A 16848-nucleotide genomic window follows, 5' to 3' on the forward strand; every position below is an offset into this window, starting at 1 on the left:
CTTGCATATCAGGTAAGAGCGCTTCTCTCGTCTCCACATATGTTTAGTTTATCACATTTTGCTTTATTAGCTCAGCCTTTGTGGTTTGGCACTGTTTTCAGTGTTTAGTTTCAGTTGTCAGTTTTCGGAATGTTTAAAGATCATTCACTTAAAATACTAATGCGTAGACCTAAACCAGCTTTATTACCACGTTTTCCCCTCAGTGGAAATAAGGATAAAGCCATTCACTGGAAAAAGATATCCTAGATAAGAATCCAGGTTACAGATATCTTTAAAGTTATATCAACCAAGAGGATGATATAGAGGAAAGAGGATTATTCACTGAAATTTAAAAAATCAGTCAGATAAATTCATGGTAGAAGACCCAATGGATATACATATGAATAATTGAGGAAAGAGAATTGACACTGGTCAAGCTTTTAGTAGTAGTCTTGAGCCCAAATAATAACCTCATCTTTCAAAAAAAGCGGCGCCGTGAGTTTTATGCATTGTAGTCTGTTCAAGAAAATGTTGCTTTTCTATCTGCTGAATCAAGGGTCTTTTTTGTCTTTGGGGGAGCATAAGGCGGCATCGTTAAAAGGTATTTTTCTTACATATTAATGGTCTATTCTTTCGTTTGCATCTTAGGCAACTTGAATAGAAAATAAAAGAAGATATCAGTCTCTCAATCAACTTGGCTACTATTAGAGTTCGTAACACCAACTCTTTCAAAATGCCATTTTTTCCTTCTCATTATCATTTTAAACGTACTTCCAAGTGATTTTTCTCAATTATTTACTGCAATGTTGTTCTCACCAGGTTCCATTTTGACAGATGATGTTAAGAACAAGTCCTTTGAATCTTACATCTTTCGGTAATGTGATTTTGCTGTTTCTTTACACTGTGAAAGCGCATTTTTTTTTTTCATAATCGGTTAAAAAGAAAAGTTCATTAATAGTATATTTACCTGGTCGAGCTTAAGGCTATTTTGCCTCTCTCAGACATTATAAGAAAGTATTTTGTAAAAAAAAAAAAAATGTATATATTGTTTAAAAGAAACTGTATGATTTGTCTGTTAAGTTATTATTGTTCATTCTCTGATTTGAAACAACTGCAGCACCAAAATCGTTAAACTGATCTATAATATCCAGTAATTCGATAGGCAATATCTGAAGGCTGAGCACTTGACAGTCTCGCAGCAGATGGGAACAAGATGCAACACTCATACCACTTCTGCTCATCATCTAGCAAATCATCCTTCTAGAAACTGGGTAGAATACAACGCTCAGGTTTCCCCTTCGTTGCTATTTGATGTGATTCACGCAGAAAGAACCTTATCCCCACCCATGACAGAATTTGAAGAAAGGCGCCATTACAGGTTCGAGATTTTACGTCTCCTATTCAGGATTTGTGATGTCTCCGAACTGATAGTGAAAATATATTCTGTTACTCGACCTTGTTATTTTCATCATGCGCAAATACTGCATACACACGTCAGCTCATTTTCTTTTTGATTACCTTAAAAGGTTACAAGAAATAAAAAAAAAACATTTTTAACGTTATTGCTGTTTAGGAGTATTTTCAACGTGTTCTGGCAAGACAGGCATGAAAATGGCATTTTTCGGCCAAAGTTTTGAGTTTACTCTAAGCTCCTGTGAACTTTCTCGCTGGCATCACAAAAACTGAAACTCTAGTCACCCAGGATGCTCTCATTTATCACTTAAATTTTTATACACATTCTGAAATTCATGAAACATCACTTGATGCCTAGCTGCAGAATCATTAAAAACTAATGGCCAAATAAGGCATCGCTCACGTAGCCATCACCACAAAATAATGGGCTCTCAAATTATTTGTTATCAGACACTTGATTCTTGCCCTCCCACCTCCAACCTCCTGATGAGACGACGGTTACGATAGTGAGTCCAAACACGGAGTTATCGGTGAAACTCACATTATGCGCCATGGATCATTTGACTGATTTTTAGCTAGCTGACGAAGCTACCGGCAGTTAATGAAACCTAATGTTAATCCAATTAGATTTATTTTGACGCACACTTGAAACATGAATGAGGAGGTTTGACTTATATAAGTACATGAAAAAATAGATGTAGAGGTGTTTGTAGATTTTGCACTTGATCGTAACGTATGCAGAAAGCAAACATCCCAATATTAAATGTTTTAACATTAACCAGATTAAATCCCAGAACAATCTTCAAGCAAGATATGGCGTACACGATCATTTTCCATATAATATTTGATACACTTGATGGAAATAAAAAACAAAATGATAGTTTATGAAAAACATCTGAGTACTCCGTACTACTAGTGAAAGATGGTGGATCTCTAGCTTCAGTTCTTAAAGTTTGTGCTTGTAACCACCAGACATTACTTAACTAAAATATTTCCCATCTTTCCTGATCAGAAGCCAGGATTTTGTTGAAAGTTCTCGGCACCATAACAGACTACTCTCTCATGTAAGTTCTGTACCACCATTCCTTTGGAAAAATCGTAATGATACATCTTACACACCACAACCAATAGCCTTCAGATTGAAAGGCCAAGGCAGTCTTCCTGAACACCTTTGACATAAATTATGACCACAGCAGTCTAATCTACACAGATGGATCAGTCTGTGGGGAAGGAAACCATAGGTTGTACGTATTGAACACAAAACGACTCCTAATATGGGTCAGTGTTGGAGACTGACAGAGTTCTCTATACTGGCCTGTGAACTGTGGTCAGTATTGCAGGGTATTTTTTTTTCACCTGATCCAGTCTTTTGAAGATATAGTGATAAATTATGTGCAGACAGCAGTTACCCTTATTCGAAGGGGCCAAACTTAAATTATATTTTACTGAAGTAAAATGCATATAAAACATCAATCATTGTGTATTCCGGTAAATTTTTGTTGTAAAACCTGGTCCACTTGTATTATGTGACTCAAGAGAGAAAATCTTGTAAAAATACAGTGAGATAAATGGCAGATCAAGCCAAAGAAAGGTTCAAAAATACCTACAAAACAGTGTAGGCGGGCTTCCTCCAAACACTATATACACCACTTATAAAAAACAAACCTTTTTATCCAGTCTTTCATGGGGAAGGCTCAGTCTTCCCATCCATACACAGCCTTAGAACTCTCAAATCCCTGACTAAAATTAGTCGCCTGTCCACATTACAATCGTTCAATTAAATCGCAACATTGGCATAGTTTGAGAGCTACCAGTGAATTTACACTAGAACAACGTAATTAATAAGTCTTAAGACCTTTAACTAGAAGAACCTACAAGGTAGTGGTAGTGGCAGATTGTCAGAGCAGGGTGATGGAGAGAAATGTCTTTCCAGACTGAAGTACAGATATAAGTGAGTCATGTAAGAACCAGGTTATAGATAAAACAAAAATGCTTTATGAAATATGTCATAATATATGAGTGTCAGATTTTAACGAAATTTGTAAATGTACAATTATATTCTAGCTAGTTAGTAGTTGAAAAAATTTACAAAAACTTCTTTCAGATATCTTGTGATTCTGTTCATTTCTGGAAATTGATTGATTGATTTATTTATGCTCAATAAAATTGGCATTGCAACATCTAGGTTATTAATGCCAAAAGGAAATTGAACAGCAGATTAAAATATTAGTTTGAAAGGAAGGTTTCATAAAAAGAAATATTAAAAAATAATTTACTTATATATATAACCATATATATGTAAATGAATGTTTATGTGACCATATATATGTAAATATAGCAGATTTTTAAAGTAATTTGTATTTTCCTTAACATACAAACCTAAAGTTCTTTACATTAAGATAAGCTTGCAATGCTAGCTGGAACAGTTATTAAAAACTTACTGACAAGATAATTAACTATCAACATATAGAGGGAAGCCTTGCCCACCCGCTACTATCGACAGATGGGGGATGCCCTGCCCACCTGTCGGTCTGCATTCCTCTTTGCCCTCCAGTCCAGGTGCCAGATGTGAGGGTGGCTGAGGTGGGCCGGTATGTACAGAACTTCAGGCTTGTATGTTAGGAAAAATACAGATTACTGTAAAAATTTGCTAATTGTTCCTACACAGGTACAAGCCTTCATTCTTTACATTAGGAGACATACCCGTTGGTGGAAGGAAATCTGGTTGTTCTCTGAACTGACTAGTAGATTCTCCCAACCTGAGATGGCCCTTACTGGTCTGATAGAGGAGCAGAGAAAGGGATCCCACACTTCTGACATACTGTACATAAGGGATCTAGAATTGCCAGACTTCCAGACCATCAAGTAATGGGTTTGTATGTGTAAAGTGTCAGAGACAGCAAAGAACTGGCTATTGTAATTAACAGGTTTGTTTATTGCCTGTCCCTTTGTTTATTGTCTGTCCTTTTCTCACCTTGTCAAGAGAAAGAGAGAACATCCATCCTTAAACTAAAACAAAACAACTAAGGACTGGTCCCCCGTTGCTTAGCTTACGTACACAGCTTGTCAGTCCAGTGTGTGCTTGGTCAGCACTCCAACTCTCTTCCTACGTGAGAGAAAGAAGGAGAAAGAGGGGGACCAGTCACTTGTACACTTGCCTTCTTGTTCACCTAACACCTAAGATGAGGTGCTACCTATCCCATTAAGAGAGCTGGGCTAGCTACGCAGCTTGTTGAGCAGCCCCCACAGAACCCAAGGAAAACATGTCCAAAGACTTGCGGGTAAAAGGAAGTGAATGTGGTCTGCCATGTAACACTTGCTGTACTGGCTGGATCTTCCTGAATGCCGTAGTCGTAGTGATACCTCAGACTTGGAAAGTTCTCATTTGGACTGTACACTTTTCCTCCTTGCTGGATGAGTCAATGAGTCATACTCCCACTTGACTGCCTCATGGAGCCAGAAAGAGATCAAGTTCCTGGACACCTCTTTCTTATCCCTGCTAATACTAATAATACTAATGAAGAGTCGTTGACACTTAATCCTGAGGTGCCATTTCATCTGGATCTTTACCTACAAAGTCCTCTAGGGAGGGTCTGAGTCTTTGCTACAAAGTCCATGATTTATTTGAGCAAAACCAATCCCCATCCCCTCGAGTGTTTAACATTGGAGGAAAAGCCATGTAGCTCACCTACTCTTTTAGCCGATGCCAGGCCAAGGAGAAAAAGTCTTAAGGGTCTGATCCTTTGTCTGACAACTCTGACATCCTCATACATGATTATATATATATATATATATATATATATATATATATATATATATATATATATATATATATATATATATATATATATATATAGATATATGATAGACTTGGGTGTCAGCAATTCACCTAAAGTCATAAAGAAACAAGTAAAACAAGTACTCCATTCCTGAGGTTTTAGAAACCTAAATAAGTCATAAAAGAAACAAGTCCATTCTGAGGTTTTTCCGAGGCAGCCTACCACCTAGTATACCAGTAAATTTGACACAACTTTTGCCACTTGAAGAAAATTAATAGGACAGTGCTATAGATGCAGAAGAGGAGGGGGAAGTTCTTCTTAGGGAAAAAGAGGAAGAACAACCTTTAAATAGAGAAGTGAGGGAAGAAAATGATCCTCATGAGGAAAAAGATGAAAATTTGGGAAAGGAAATAAATCTTGTCGAGGAAAAAGAAGAACAAGCTCTAACCGGGAAAGAGGAAGAGGGAAAAGGTGATCTTACTGAACAATGAAATGGTAGAAGAAAGTTTTCTTCTTCAGGTAAGAAACTATGAAAAAAATTGGCCTTGGGGAAAAAAAGAGGAGCGTGTTGCTCCTCAGGAAGAAAAAGAGGAAAGTCTTGGCATTGAGAGGAGTAGAAAAGAAGACCAAACAGCTGGCCACCTGGAAGAAACGATAGCAGTGATTCACGAAGACGAAAGTGAACTTCAAGAAGCAAGAAATAAGACTTACGCTAACATGGCGAAGATCCTTGCTGAACAGAAAAGTGCTGGCCCTGTAAATAACTCAAAAATAAGATGATTTGGTCCTGTAAGTAACTGGAAAACAACACAACCTATAAGATGCAAACCTCTCAAGCATTCAGGATGTAGAACTTTCACCTTCCTGTGTCAGAAAGATCTCGACATTAGACACATTGTTGGAAAAGGAGAGATATTCGCTAAATTGGCCAGGCAGGACCACGGGGTCACAATGAACATCTGCAATAGTGGTTGAAGGCTGGTTCAGCTCACAGGGCCCAAGAACAATGTTGAAAATGGTCTACAAAGAAATCAGATTCAGAGTAGATAGGAGTTTTGACATCACTGAACTCGCCCAATTATTGTAAGGGCTGTTTGCAGTCAGTAAAGACTTTGTGATGCCTATTCATCAGGAATTCAGGAAGGCCATATTAGGACCACAAGAGGCAATCCTTCTATGGCTGATCGGGGAACTGAATGTGGCCATCTACCTCTCTGGCCAAGATGATGGATGCCATTACATCAGTATCTTAGGCACTCTCAAACATGCCCTCAAAGCTGAACAAGTAATATCCAAAATGTTAAATGACTTCAAGAACTGGCCAACAGAGAAGGACCTGAAATTCACCGCTTAGATTTTTACCAATTTGACTTACTGTTTGAGGGCAGACATCTCCTTCTTGTCCTAAAAGGACAAGGACCTCAGGAAATCAGGGATCTCTTCAAAGTGAATCTAATTCTTACTCAGGATATAATGACTAGATGGAAATTTGCTTTTTAAGCAGACATCAAGCAAGTTAGAAAAGCCTATGAACACCTTGAAGAGGCCAGCGTCACAAGTAATGATATTGGAACACAAGGATTAACCTGAATTGAGCCAGGTAAATATCATTTGGATGTCAATGCCCAGCACAAGGGACTTATCGTCGGGCCCAATGGAAACAATCTGAGGAAAACTGAAACAAACAATAATGTCAAGATCACTGTCCACAAGAAAGCAGAAGGCTACATCACTATACAAGGTCGATTAATCGGTGTCGAGGAGGCTTGTCTACACATATGAGAAGCCTTGAAGACAACCCTTCAAAGAGGAAAGGAAACAACAGACCAGCCATGGTCATCAGTAAGGAGGACAAAACATCAAGAGGCTGACCACTGAGCACATCAACTTCCAAGGCCCCACGATGGACGCCCCTCAAACATTCAAGGCAATGAAGAGGACATCCATACTTTCTTTAACGAGATCCTAGAAATCATCAAAACTAAAGGGCAGAAGAGGAAATGCGACATTACACCAAAGGCAGCAAGTACCACATAAGACTCAGAGAAGAGCCACACTGGACAGTTTTTTTTTTTTTTTTTTTTTTTTTTAGTTCAGAGGAGACACAAGATGATAAAGAGCACTGTTTCGAACATTTCCACGAAAAGTCGTTGGTGTGAGGGACAGGAATTTAAATTGAATTTTGAGGAAAACTGCTTTTAGTTCAGTTCTAAGGAAAATTACTTTCAGTTCAGTTCTGTGAGGAAAAGGATTTTCAGTTTAAATTCATTAGTGGGATTGCCAGTTGGTTTCAGATGTTTGGTTTGCTGATAATGTAAAAATGCAAAAGATGGATTGTAAATCTCCACAAAAAAAAATAAGAACAGAAAACTCTGAAAAAAATGCAAAAATTGGATTGCATATCCCCACAAAAAAAAAAAAAAAAACAGAAAACCAAACAATTGAAAAAAATATAAAAGGTGGATTGTGTATCACCACGAAAAAATATAAAAAACAGAAACCCCTAAAAATAAAAAGTAAACAAAATTATGCTGTAACAATAAGGAATTTCAGTTGGTTGCGTGGAATACAATTTTTAGCTTGAGTTAATTTGTTGCGCGGAATACAATTTTTAGCTTGAGTTAATTTGTCTGAATGGCTCTGTCCTTGACGAAGATCCCTTGTTCTGGATCTTTGTCAAAAATATTAAGCCACAAGTATCGTGAAATGTCGAAATCCTTAGACCTTGGGAATAACTTTCATCAAAGAGGAATTGTAATTAATAAGTGTTCTCCTAACACTTAAATTTTAATTCTCCTTGTGTTTAAGTTTTTCCCAGTGCATAAGGAATTTGTTGTTATACGATATTTGTGCCGTAATATTTCTGAAAATAAAATGAGTCGCATATGTGCAAGTGACAAACTTCATACACACAAATTAAGCTATAGATTTCGTTTAATATCGCGGTCTCTATACCTTTGGAGTAACTTTTACCCAGGCACTTCATTATAATTTCCCTTGGGTACAAGGTATTCCCAAGGTATAGGGATCTCTATATGAGACAATATTTGTGGCTTAATTTGTGTGTGTGTGAGTGTGTGTGTGTGTATGTGTGTGTGTCTGAGTGAATTTTGTCACTTATACATGTGGGACTTTATTTTTATATTCACAAATATAAAATCATAAGTATTTTTCATGTCGAATTCGTTATATCTTGAGAAAACTCCCACCCAAGAGGAATCAGATTTCATAACTGCTTTCACGGCACTTGATTATAATTTCCCTTGGGTGTAAGTTATTCCCCAGGTAAAGAGACCTGATATTAAACGATATTTGAGGTTTATTATATATATATATATATATATATATATATATATATATATATATATATATATATATATATATATATATATATATATATAATTTAGATTTCTGACTCACATTGAATCAGGGTGTTAGCAACTGTCCTTTGGCAAACAAACAAAAAAATTGGAACGTAATTATACCTGAGGTTTTTTCCAGGCAGGCACCTAGTGCTTGGATTTTACCCAACCCTGACCTAGCAGTAAAATTGAACATTTCATTCAGACCCCTTCACTTAAATGATGGAAATTTGAGGAACGTGTTAAGTAAATTTCAGGACCAAACCCTGATCTTTCAAATGAGAGTCCAGGGCATTAGCATACAAGTCATAAAAGATATAAGTACTAAAAGTATGTACCTGAGTTTTTTCCCATATAGCGAATACCCAACTTCCCGACCTAGCAGTGAATGAATTGCTAACATTACATTTTACTTTCCCCTTCACCTGAGGCATGATGGAAATGAACATATGGGAATGTGCTTCACAGAAATAAATTTTTGACTCACATCAGGACTGAACTCAAGTCTTTCAAGTAAGAATCCAGGGTGTTAGCAATTCGTTACCATAGGTCATAAAAGAAGTTGGAACCTAAGATCAGTCCCAATATGGGTAAGAAATTTATTTCTGTGAAACACGTTCCAATGTGTTCATTTCCATCATATCTCATGGTTAAGTCGAATGAAATGTTAGCAATCTGCTTGCTGCTGGATTGGGAGGCACTGGTTATTAGGTGCTAGGAAAAACCTGGTACTAGTAACATACCAAGTTCTTATGTGATTTTACCCAACTGCTAATGCCCTGAAATTTCACTTGAAAGAGCTGGGTTCAGTCCTGATGCAATTTAGAAATTTTGTGATATACATAAATATTTCATTCAGCTTATATATTATATATATGAGACATGATGGAAATAAGCACCTATATAATATATTATATATATATATTGATATATAATATTTTATAGGTTTATATATATATAATATATATATCTTTCATATAATGTATATATATACAGGGCATATATATATTCATATATATATATACAAGTCATAATATGAAGTTTTAACTTTTCGGAAGGCCTATTGTCAAAGATGAACCTGAGTTTTTTTTCTCTAGGTTTGGCCTAATTATAGGCCTACAGCAGGTTTTTTTCTACCCATAGAATCTCTCTTTCGTCTTAAATCCCTTCCAATGCTAATTTGGACAATCTTAGGTCAATCATCTCCCGACCTATCATAAGTTAAAAACTGATGGACTTTCTTCAACAAATATGACATTTTAAAAACTTTAATGATGACAGTTTATTACAAAACCAGACAAAGGTATTGATGGAAATGAACATATTGATAAGATGGATATTATCTTAAATGAAATAAATTTTTGAGACTTGTACAATATCATTAAACCAGAGGACAAAATTGTAAGTTTTTCAGGATGTTAAAAGAAAAAAGGGTAATTGATGATAGCAAACTTTTACGGGGTCTACCATAGGTCTGCCCAAAATAAAAAAGAAAATGTTGGAACCCCCCAAGATCAGTCCCAATATGGGTAAGAAAATTTTTTTTTAAGTAACTCTGTAAAACACGTTCAAATGTGTTCATTTCCATCATATCTGGATGTAGAGTCACTTAAATGTCCCTGAATGAAATGTTTTAAATAAATTATTTATAGCAATCTGCTAATTTTGCTGGATTGGGAAGTTGTGTAAAATTCACTGGTTATTACAGTGCTAGGTGCCTGCCCAGGAAAAACCTCAGGTACCCTAGATATTGCTTAGGTTCCAAGTTTTATCGTGATGACACTTTCTGTGTTCCGAAACAAGTTTAATTGCTAATGCCCTGAATTTGTCAATTTCACCCTAATGAAAGAGCTGAAGAAGTTCAGTCCCAATGCAATTTAGAAATTTTGTGATATACATACAGTATATATATAAAGACTTTACAGTATATATATATATATTCTTGTTTTTATAGTTTTAAACTCAATATATATCTCATATCCACATATCTATATATTGATAATTGGTTTATATTTATAATATATTAATTTATTTCCCATATCTTAAATAATTGCTAGACAAACTATTGTTTAAAAATGCTATAAAATGCTAAATGCTATATGGATACCATCAGTATATATAGCACCAAAATTGAAAATGTTTGCCAGCTATTGATTACATGACGATATTGAAAAATATTGATATATATATATATATAAACCTAAAAATAGTTCCAAAAATCCATAACGATATCCCTGTTCAGAATGAAAGACCGCCTTAGTCCTCTTCTAAAATCTAATGTTATTTATAATATATAGATATACTATATAAGGAAGAGGCTGAGAAGGTGAGAATAGATTCATAACGGGCAGTAGATTATCAAATTGATCAGTCAAATGTTCTAGGTCATGCAAAGCATACATTGAAGATAAGGACTTTGCAATTATAGGTCAAGTACATAATGAAAACGACCTAACAATCTTGGAGTCCCTTATGATAAAAAAAAGATAGTTCCGTCTTTAAATATGCAATCCTCCTCTGTACAGTTGTTTATTGCCTAAGGTGCGTTGTTTGTTTTTACGAAACTCTCAGTCACTGCCCGTCCTTTGCGAGGATAAGGTACAGAATAGCCATAAATTTTTAGTGTTTTAAATGTTTTAAATATTTTTAAATATTTTTTTACTGTTTTTAGAATCTTATATATATTTTGTATATATTTTTAATATTTAGTATAATTTATATTTAAGATGTTCATAAATTATTTTCATATATATATGTATAAATTTGATTAAATATTGCGTAATTTTAATGGATTATAGTGCTTATTTTAAGTTCGTTTGTATCTTTATTATAGCCTTGAGGATATTATGAATCGTGAAACGTTGGCAAATAAATGTATATGTAGATGTACCTAGAGCTGTATATATATATATATATATATATATATATGTATATATAATATATATATATATATATATATATATATATATATATTATATATATTATATATATATATATATATATATATATATATATATATATATATATATATATATATATATATATATATATATATATATATATATATATTAATGTTATACAGCATTTAATTTTTCCATGAACAGAAACTAATGGAGAGTAATATTGCTATAGTCTATGTCATTCTGTCTGTCCCCTCACCAGTGTAAGTTATAGGGAGATGTGGCATGAGCATAGCTACCTAGTGATTGGCTGGAATCAGTGTTTCCGATATTGTAGGCATATTGTGATAACGATGTAAACTATTTCTTCAGCAATACATCTGAATTCTTATATATACAAAGAACCCTCACACCTTATATAGATCATAAAAATTCCGATTTATATTATCGTTAATAAAACACCATAAGCACACGAAAGACGATCTTGTATCATATAGTCTACACAGATCAAGCACAAATGAACGATGGTCTTTCAATAATTGTTTTGTCTTATTATGGGTAAATAAAAGGGCATCTGGCTATACTATTGCGAATAAAAGGTATTTTAATAATTTCTTTCATGTAAATTACGTGAGTAGGTGTAATATTCGAAACAGCGTGGAACTGTTTGAGTCATGAGGCTATCTGGGTAGGTGGGGCAGGTGAAAGGAACAGCAACTGCAACATTGGATGGAAGGCGATGCATGGCAATGGTATTTGCAGTTTTCTCTTCAGAATACTTTGCATATTTACATAATTTTCCTTTGAGCTTACTAATCGTTATAATAGCTCAGTGATTTGTCAACTTCAGGAGTATTTTGCCAAATAACTTACTGAGCAAAAGTTTGAAATCTCATTGTGGTTCCTTCATCCTTTTTTAAATGTAAGGCATTGGGACTACTCTTAGGTAGAATGGATAATGGTTACAATAATCGAGTAATTCTGACTGCTTTGAAATGAAGATCTGCCTAAAAGAAGACCAGTGAAATCAAATATCTGGTGTAGGCCTATCTTTCGCTTCCCACTGCTTTGAGTTCTAGTGGTCAACATCATTAAAGGTTATTTTTCAAGTTTATGGACATAGATGTAACTTTGTTATCATAATATGGTTATTTTTAGGTTCATGCAGTAAGATCTGCATGGCAAAAAGTTTGAATGGTAAGGAAATCTTGTGATCTGAACAGATTGTGGGCATAGATCTACTTGTAGCCTGGACAATACCAGCGAGATAGAACATAATTATTGAATGCTCCATCGTTCGTTTGTGTTTGATATGAGTACAGTAATAAAAGATCGTCTTTCTTGCGCTTATATGGATATATTATCGATACAAATCGGCCTGTTTTTCGGCAGATGTGATGGTTCTTGTATGCATAAACATTCAAATATGTTAGTGAAGAAATAGTTGGAGTTACACATGCGCAGTTCTTCATTGGATGGGTCGATATTGTACTTGGCTATCACTCTCCGGCCGGCCAATGAAGAATTAGAGGAATGTATTTCTGGTGATAGAAATTAATTTCTTGCTATAATGTGGTTCGGATTCCACAATAAGCTGTAGGTCCCGTTGCTAGGTAACCAGTTGGTTCTTAGCCACGTAAAATAGTCTAATCCTTCGGGCCAGCCCTAGGAGAGCTGTTAATCAGCTCAGTGGTCTGGTTAAACTAAGGTATACTTTTACACATGCGCATGTGCCACGTCGTCACCCGTGGGTGACAGATGAGTTGAAACTGAATATAGTTGCTGACGATAACACATTCGTTTTCAAAGCATTTCCATTGTGATCGTTAGTGGTAAGTCAACTGGTGCTGTCAATTTCAAGGGAAGTTCATGCAATACATCATTTGGACAACTTTCAAATTTATTATATTAACACTCAGTTACCTCTCATAATATATCGTTGATGAATCTATAGTTTGCATCTTAGTATTTCAAATGTCAGAACACTTGGGTTAACCCTGACCTCCCCCCAAGATCCCCAGGGATGGCCATTAGCTCCCTGAGTCACTTGGTCTCCTCCGAACCTGCAAGAATAGTTGGATTAGTAGAAAGAGGCCTTCTTTCCACCTGGAGAGAGAGTGTCTGCCATCAGAAGACTCTACCTCCCAGTGAAGCGCAGCCTCAAATGACATTCTAGAGTGAACGTCCCTCCCTCTCACTGACTGTCCACTGAACAACTGGTGTGAGACAACAAAGGGGCGATGGCTCCTTTAGGAGTCGAAACAGTGGGTGGGAGCTTGGCTAAGGCCTCCTTCGGTATCACTGGTTAGAGTATTCCCCTCCGATGACACTGGTGTGGACATTGTAGCCTTCTTCTTAGACACAACTTTACCTTTTGTATCTGACAGTCACTCCTGGCATCCAGAATGAGGGTCCTCTCAATTGCAGAAATGTTTTCTGCAATACATACACAGTGTATGTGGGTCTGTTTTCATGCTAGAAAGAAAAAGCTCGCAGGGTCTCTCTCTTCTAAGACAGTGCCTGATAGCGAGTGGTTTCCTTGGTGCAGAGGAAGTAAATGACTGTATTTATGGGTTTGATCCATCTCAGATCAAACACAACAAATCTCACAAACAGGAAGAAAAAGAAAAAATACTCTAAAACACAGAGTATAAAGTCAGTAACAGCAAAAGTAGGTGCAGAGAGCCAAAGAAAAGACATGCCTCTGAAGGAGGCTGAAAGCAAAGTGGAGTGCAAACTGACAGGTGAGCAGGGCTTCCCCCTACCTGTCATTAGTTGACTACCTAGTCAGTAAGTTTTTAATGGCCATTCCAGTTTGTGTTTGCAAGCTTATCTGACTGTAAAGAACGAAGGTTTGCATTTGTGCAGAAACAAACATATGTACTGTACATACAAACAGTAATCCCTTATTTATCAACAAAACTACATTGGAAAGCCTTTACAAATATTGAAAATTTCTGGATTTGGTAAAAAACACTATGGATCTAAAATAGTAGGTTCGTACCCTTTTTTCCTTGATTTTATCATTACACAGTACTGTATACACTATATATGCTTATAATTAACACACATGATTACACTTTGCAGCACTGTATAAATGTAAAACCATCAGTTTCTATCCTTTTTTTCACTGTTTTGTAACTTCAACTTACTCTATATGTTTGCAGTATGTTTAAAAACAACACACACTATGATATTTACCATAAGTTTCAACTTACTCTATATGTTTGCAAAACCACTATGATATTTATGTACTGTACGGATATAAAACCATAAGTTTGTACCATTTTTCCCTATTTGTCACTCTCCAGCACTGTGCACACACACAACAACATGGTACAGATGTAGAATGGTAGGTTCATACCTTTTTTCGTTCCTATTTTGTTATTTCATAGTACTGTATCTGTACAAAGTATACTTAAAAGGAACATAGAAAACACTTTAAAGTACTGTAAACAAAATGGAAACAAAGTACTGCAAATGTAAACAAAATGGAAACAAAGTACTGCATATGTGGGCTGGACTTTCCTCCTCCTCCTCCTCCTCCTCCTCCTCCTCCTCCTCCTCCTCCTCCAATATCCCATCTACCTCTCTGAGGTCATGAAATGACCAAATGTTTGGAAGAGGCATTGAGGTGCTTAGAGGGTCTTCAACAGGCGGCAGAGATGCATCAGATTCCTCGCTGGAAGAACATGGCAAGTCAACAAAGTTTCCAAAGTGTTTGCTTGTGTTTCTGAGTTGAATGGCTGAGTTACACCAAAGAAGTGGATGGCAATGGGCTTGGGTGCATGAGGGATTGGGGCTTTAAGAAGCTATTGGGGGTGCTGTGACAAAGGCAACAACATTTCTGTTTTGCTGTCACCAATCATTGCATTTCTTGTGCTCCTTCTGCATACTCCAAGGCTTTGGGGAAACAGCTACAGCCAATGTTGGGGTTCTCCATCAGCTCAGTGGAGTCATCCAGGATCTTCCAAATATCCTTGCACCAAAATAGTCTGGTTATTTCGCAAACTCGTCGTCAGTGTCGTCTGTTTCACCAGTGGCATCTGCAGCAGCTATCTCACTGTCAAATATCAGTCAGAAGCACAACAGCCATTAACATCAAAGCCTTTGAAAGTTGGTTAGTCTTCCTTTCCCTCAGGATACAGTTCCAAGCATACTCCAAGGTCAGCATGGTGACATTCTTCCAACCATCTGCGAAGTTGAAGTTGATAGACTTCAAAGAACACTTTCACAGAGTCTCTTGAATTTGTTCCCCATGTATCCAAGCCTTTCTCCTTCTGCTCATCTTTAAACACCACCATCACTCCAGGAACTTCCTCCAGTGTGGCTGTTTCATTGTAAAAGTAAGACTTGTGATGGATTTTTCTCTCTTGAAACTAGTGTTAATTAATTGAGAGGTGTAGAGCAAAAACAGTGGCTCACTTCAACAGTAATGGGGAGTAAATAAAACAATTTATATTTAACCTAAAGATTTATTTTGCTAATAGTTTATTTACAAAAATTTTCCTGTCAGCACAGGTTAACTGTATCCCTGTAAACAATACCAAACTGAACAAAGCCCTATCTAACCAGGAACTAACCTGCAATCAAAATTTATGGAGACAGTTCTTGTATGACACCTAAGTTCAGTCCATAAATCTGAAGTACAATCACCACCAGCAAACTATCAATCATTTAGCATAACATGCTGACACTTGCAGCCTGTTAACACCTCAACAATTGTTAGCCATTGCACCAAAATATTCTGACAAGAGTAACTTGAGCTTATTCACAAGCATTGCTACACCAGACTGCACACCAAGTACCACCAAAGTTCAAAATGCTGTACTGCAGTTTCACAAGTACTGACCAACAGTCTTGTGGTTCTTGGGGCTGGGGCTTTATCTCGATGGAGTAGGCCAGTGTAGTTGTACCAACAATTTTCTAGTAATTTCTAGTCAGGTACTTACTGTACTTGTTCAGTTCCTACATTCTTTGCCAGACCCACTTTCCTAACAATGCAGTCAAACTTTTACATCAAGGTCATCTCTCTCACCAGAGCAGACCTACAATGAGAGAGTTTTTGTTAGTACTAATAGCAGTGAGAACGAGGACTTCAATAAAACATTTTTAATATTCAGTATAAAAATTTAAAGTAATTATGTTATAAATTTGTTATTTCATACAAACAATACAGAACGACCAATAAATGCCCACCACAACATCTTGGTCAGTTGATTATGTGTGTGCAATCATATTAGGAGGCCAAAAAAATTACCCTAATATGACTGTTATCACCAACCAGCTGGGTTGTGGTTTTATGCACAGGCACTTTGTCCACAAGAAGCAAAGCCTTCACTCAATGTCGTACAATGTCAAGGTCTTATGTCTGATGAAGAATAACCTCCTTAGAAAATGAGAAATGATCTTGAA

At 36.2% G+C, this 16848-nt stretch overlaps 1 protein-coding gene across 1 annotated transcript in view; it reads left to right on the forward strand.

The window, feature by feature from the left end:
* The window catches only part of LOC136854648 (DE-cadherin-like), a 434643-nt gene that overhangs the window by 391782 nt on the left and 26013 nt on the right, over positions 1–16848 (forward strand). The window lies entirely within an intron of this gene.

The sequence above is a fragment of the Macrobrachium rosenbergii genome, chromosome 29 (genome assembly GCF_040412425.1).
Source record: "Macrobrachium rosenbergii isolate ZJJX-2024 chromosome 29, ASM4041242v1, whole genome shotgun sequence".
NCBI classification, from domain to species: Eukaryota; Metazoa; Arthropoda; class Malacostraca; order Decapoda; family Palaemonidae; genus Macrobrachium; species Macrobrachium rosenbergii.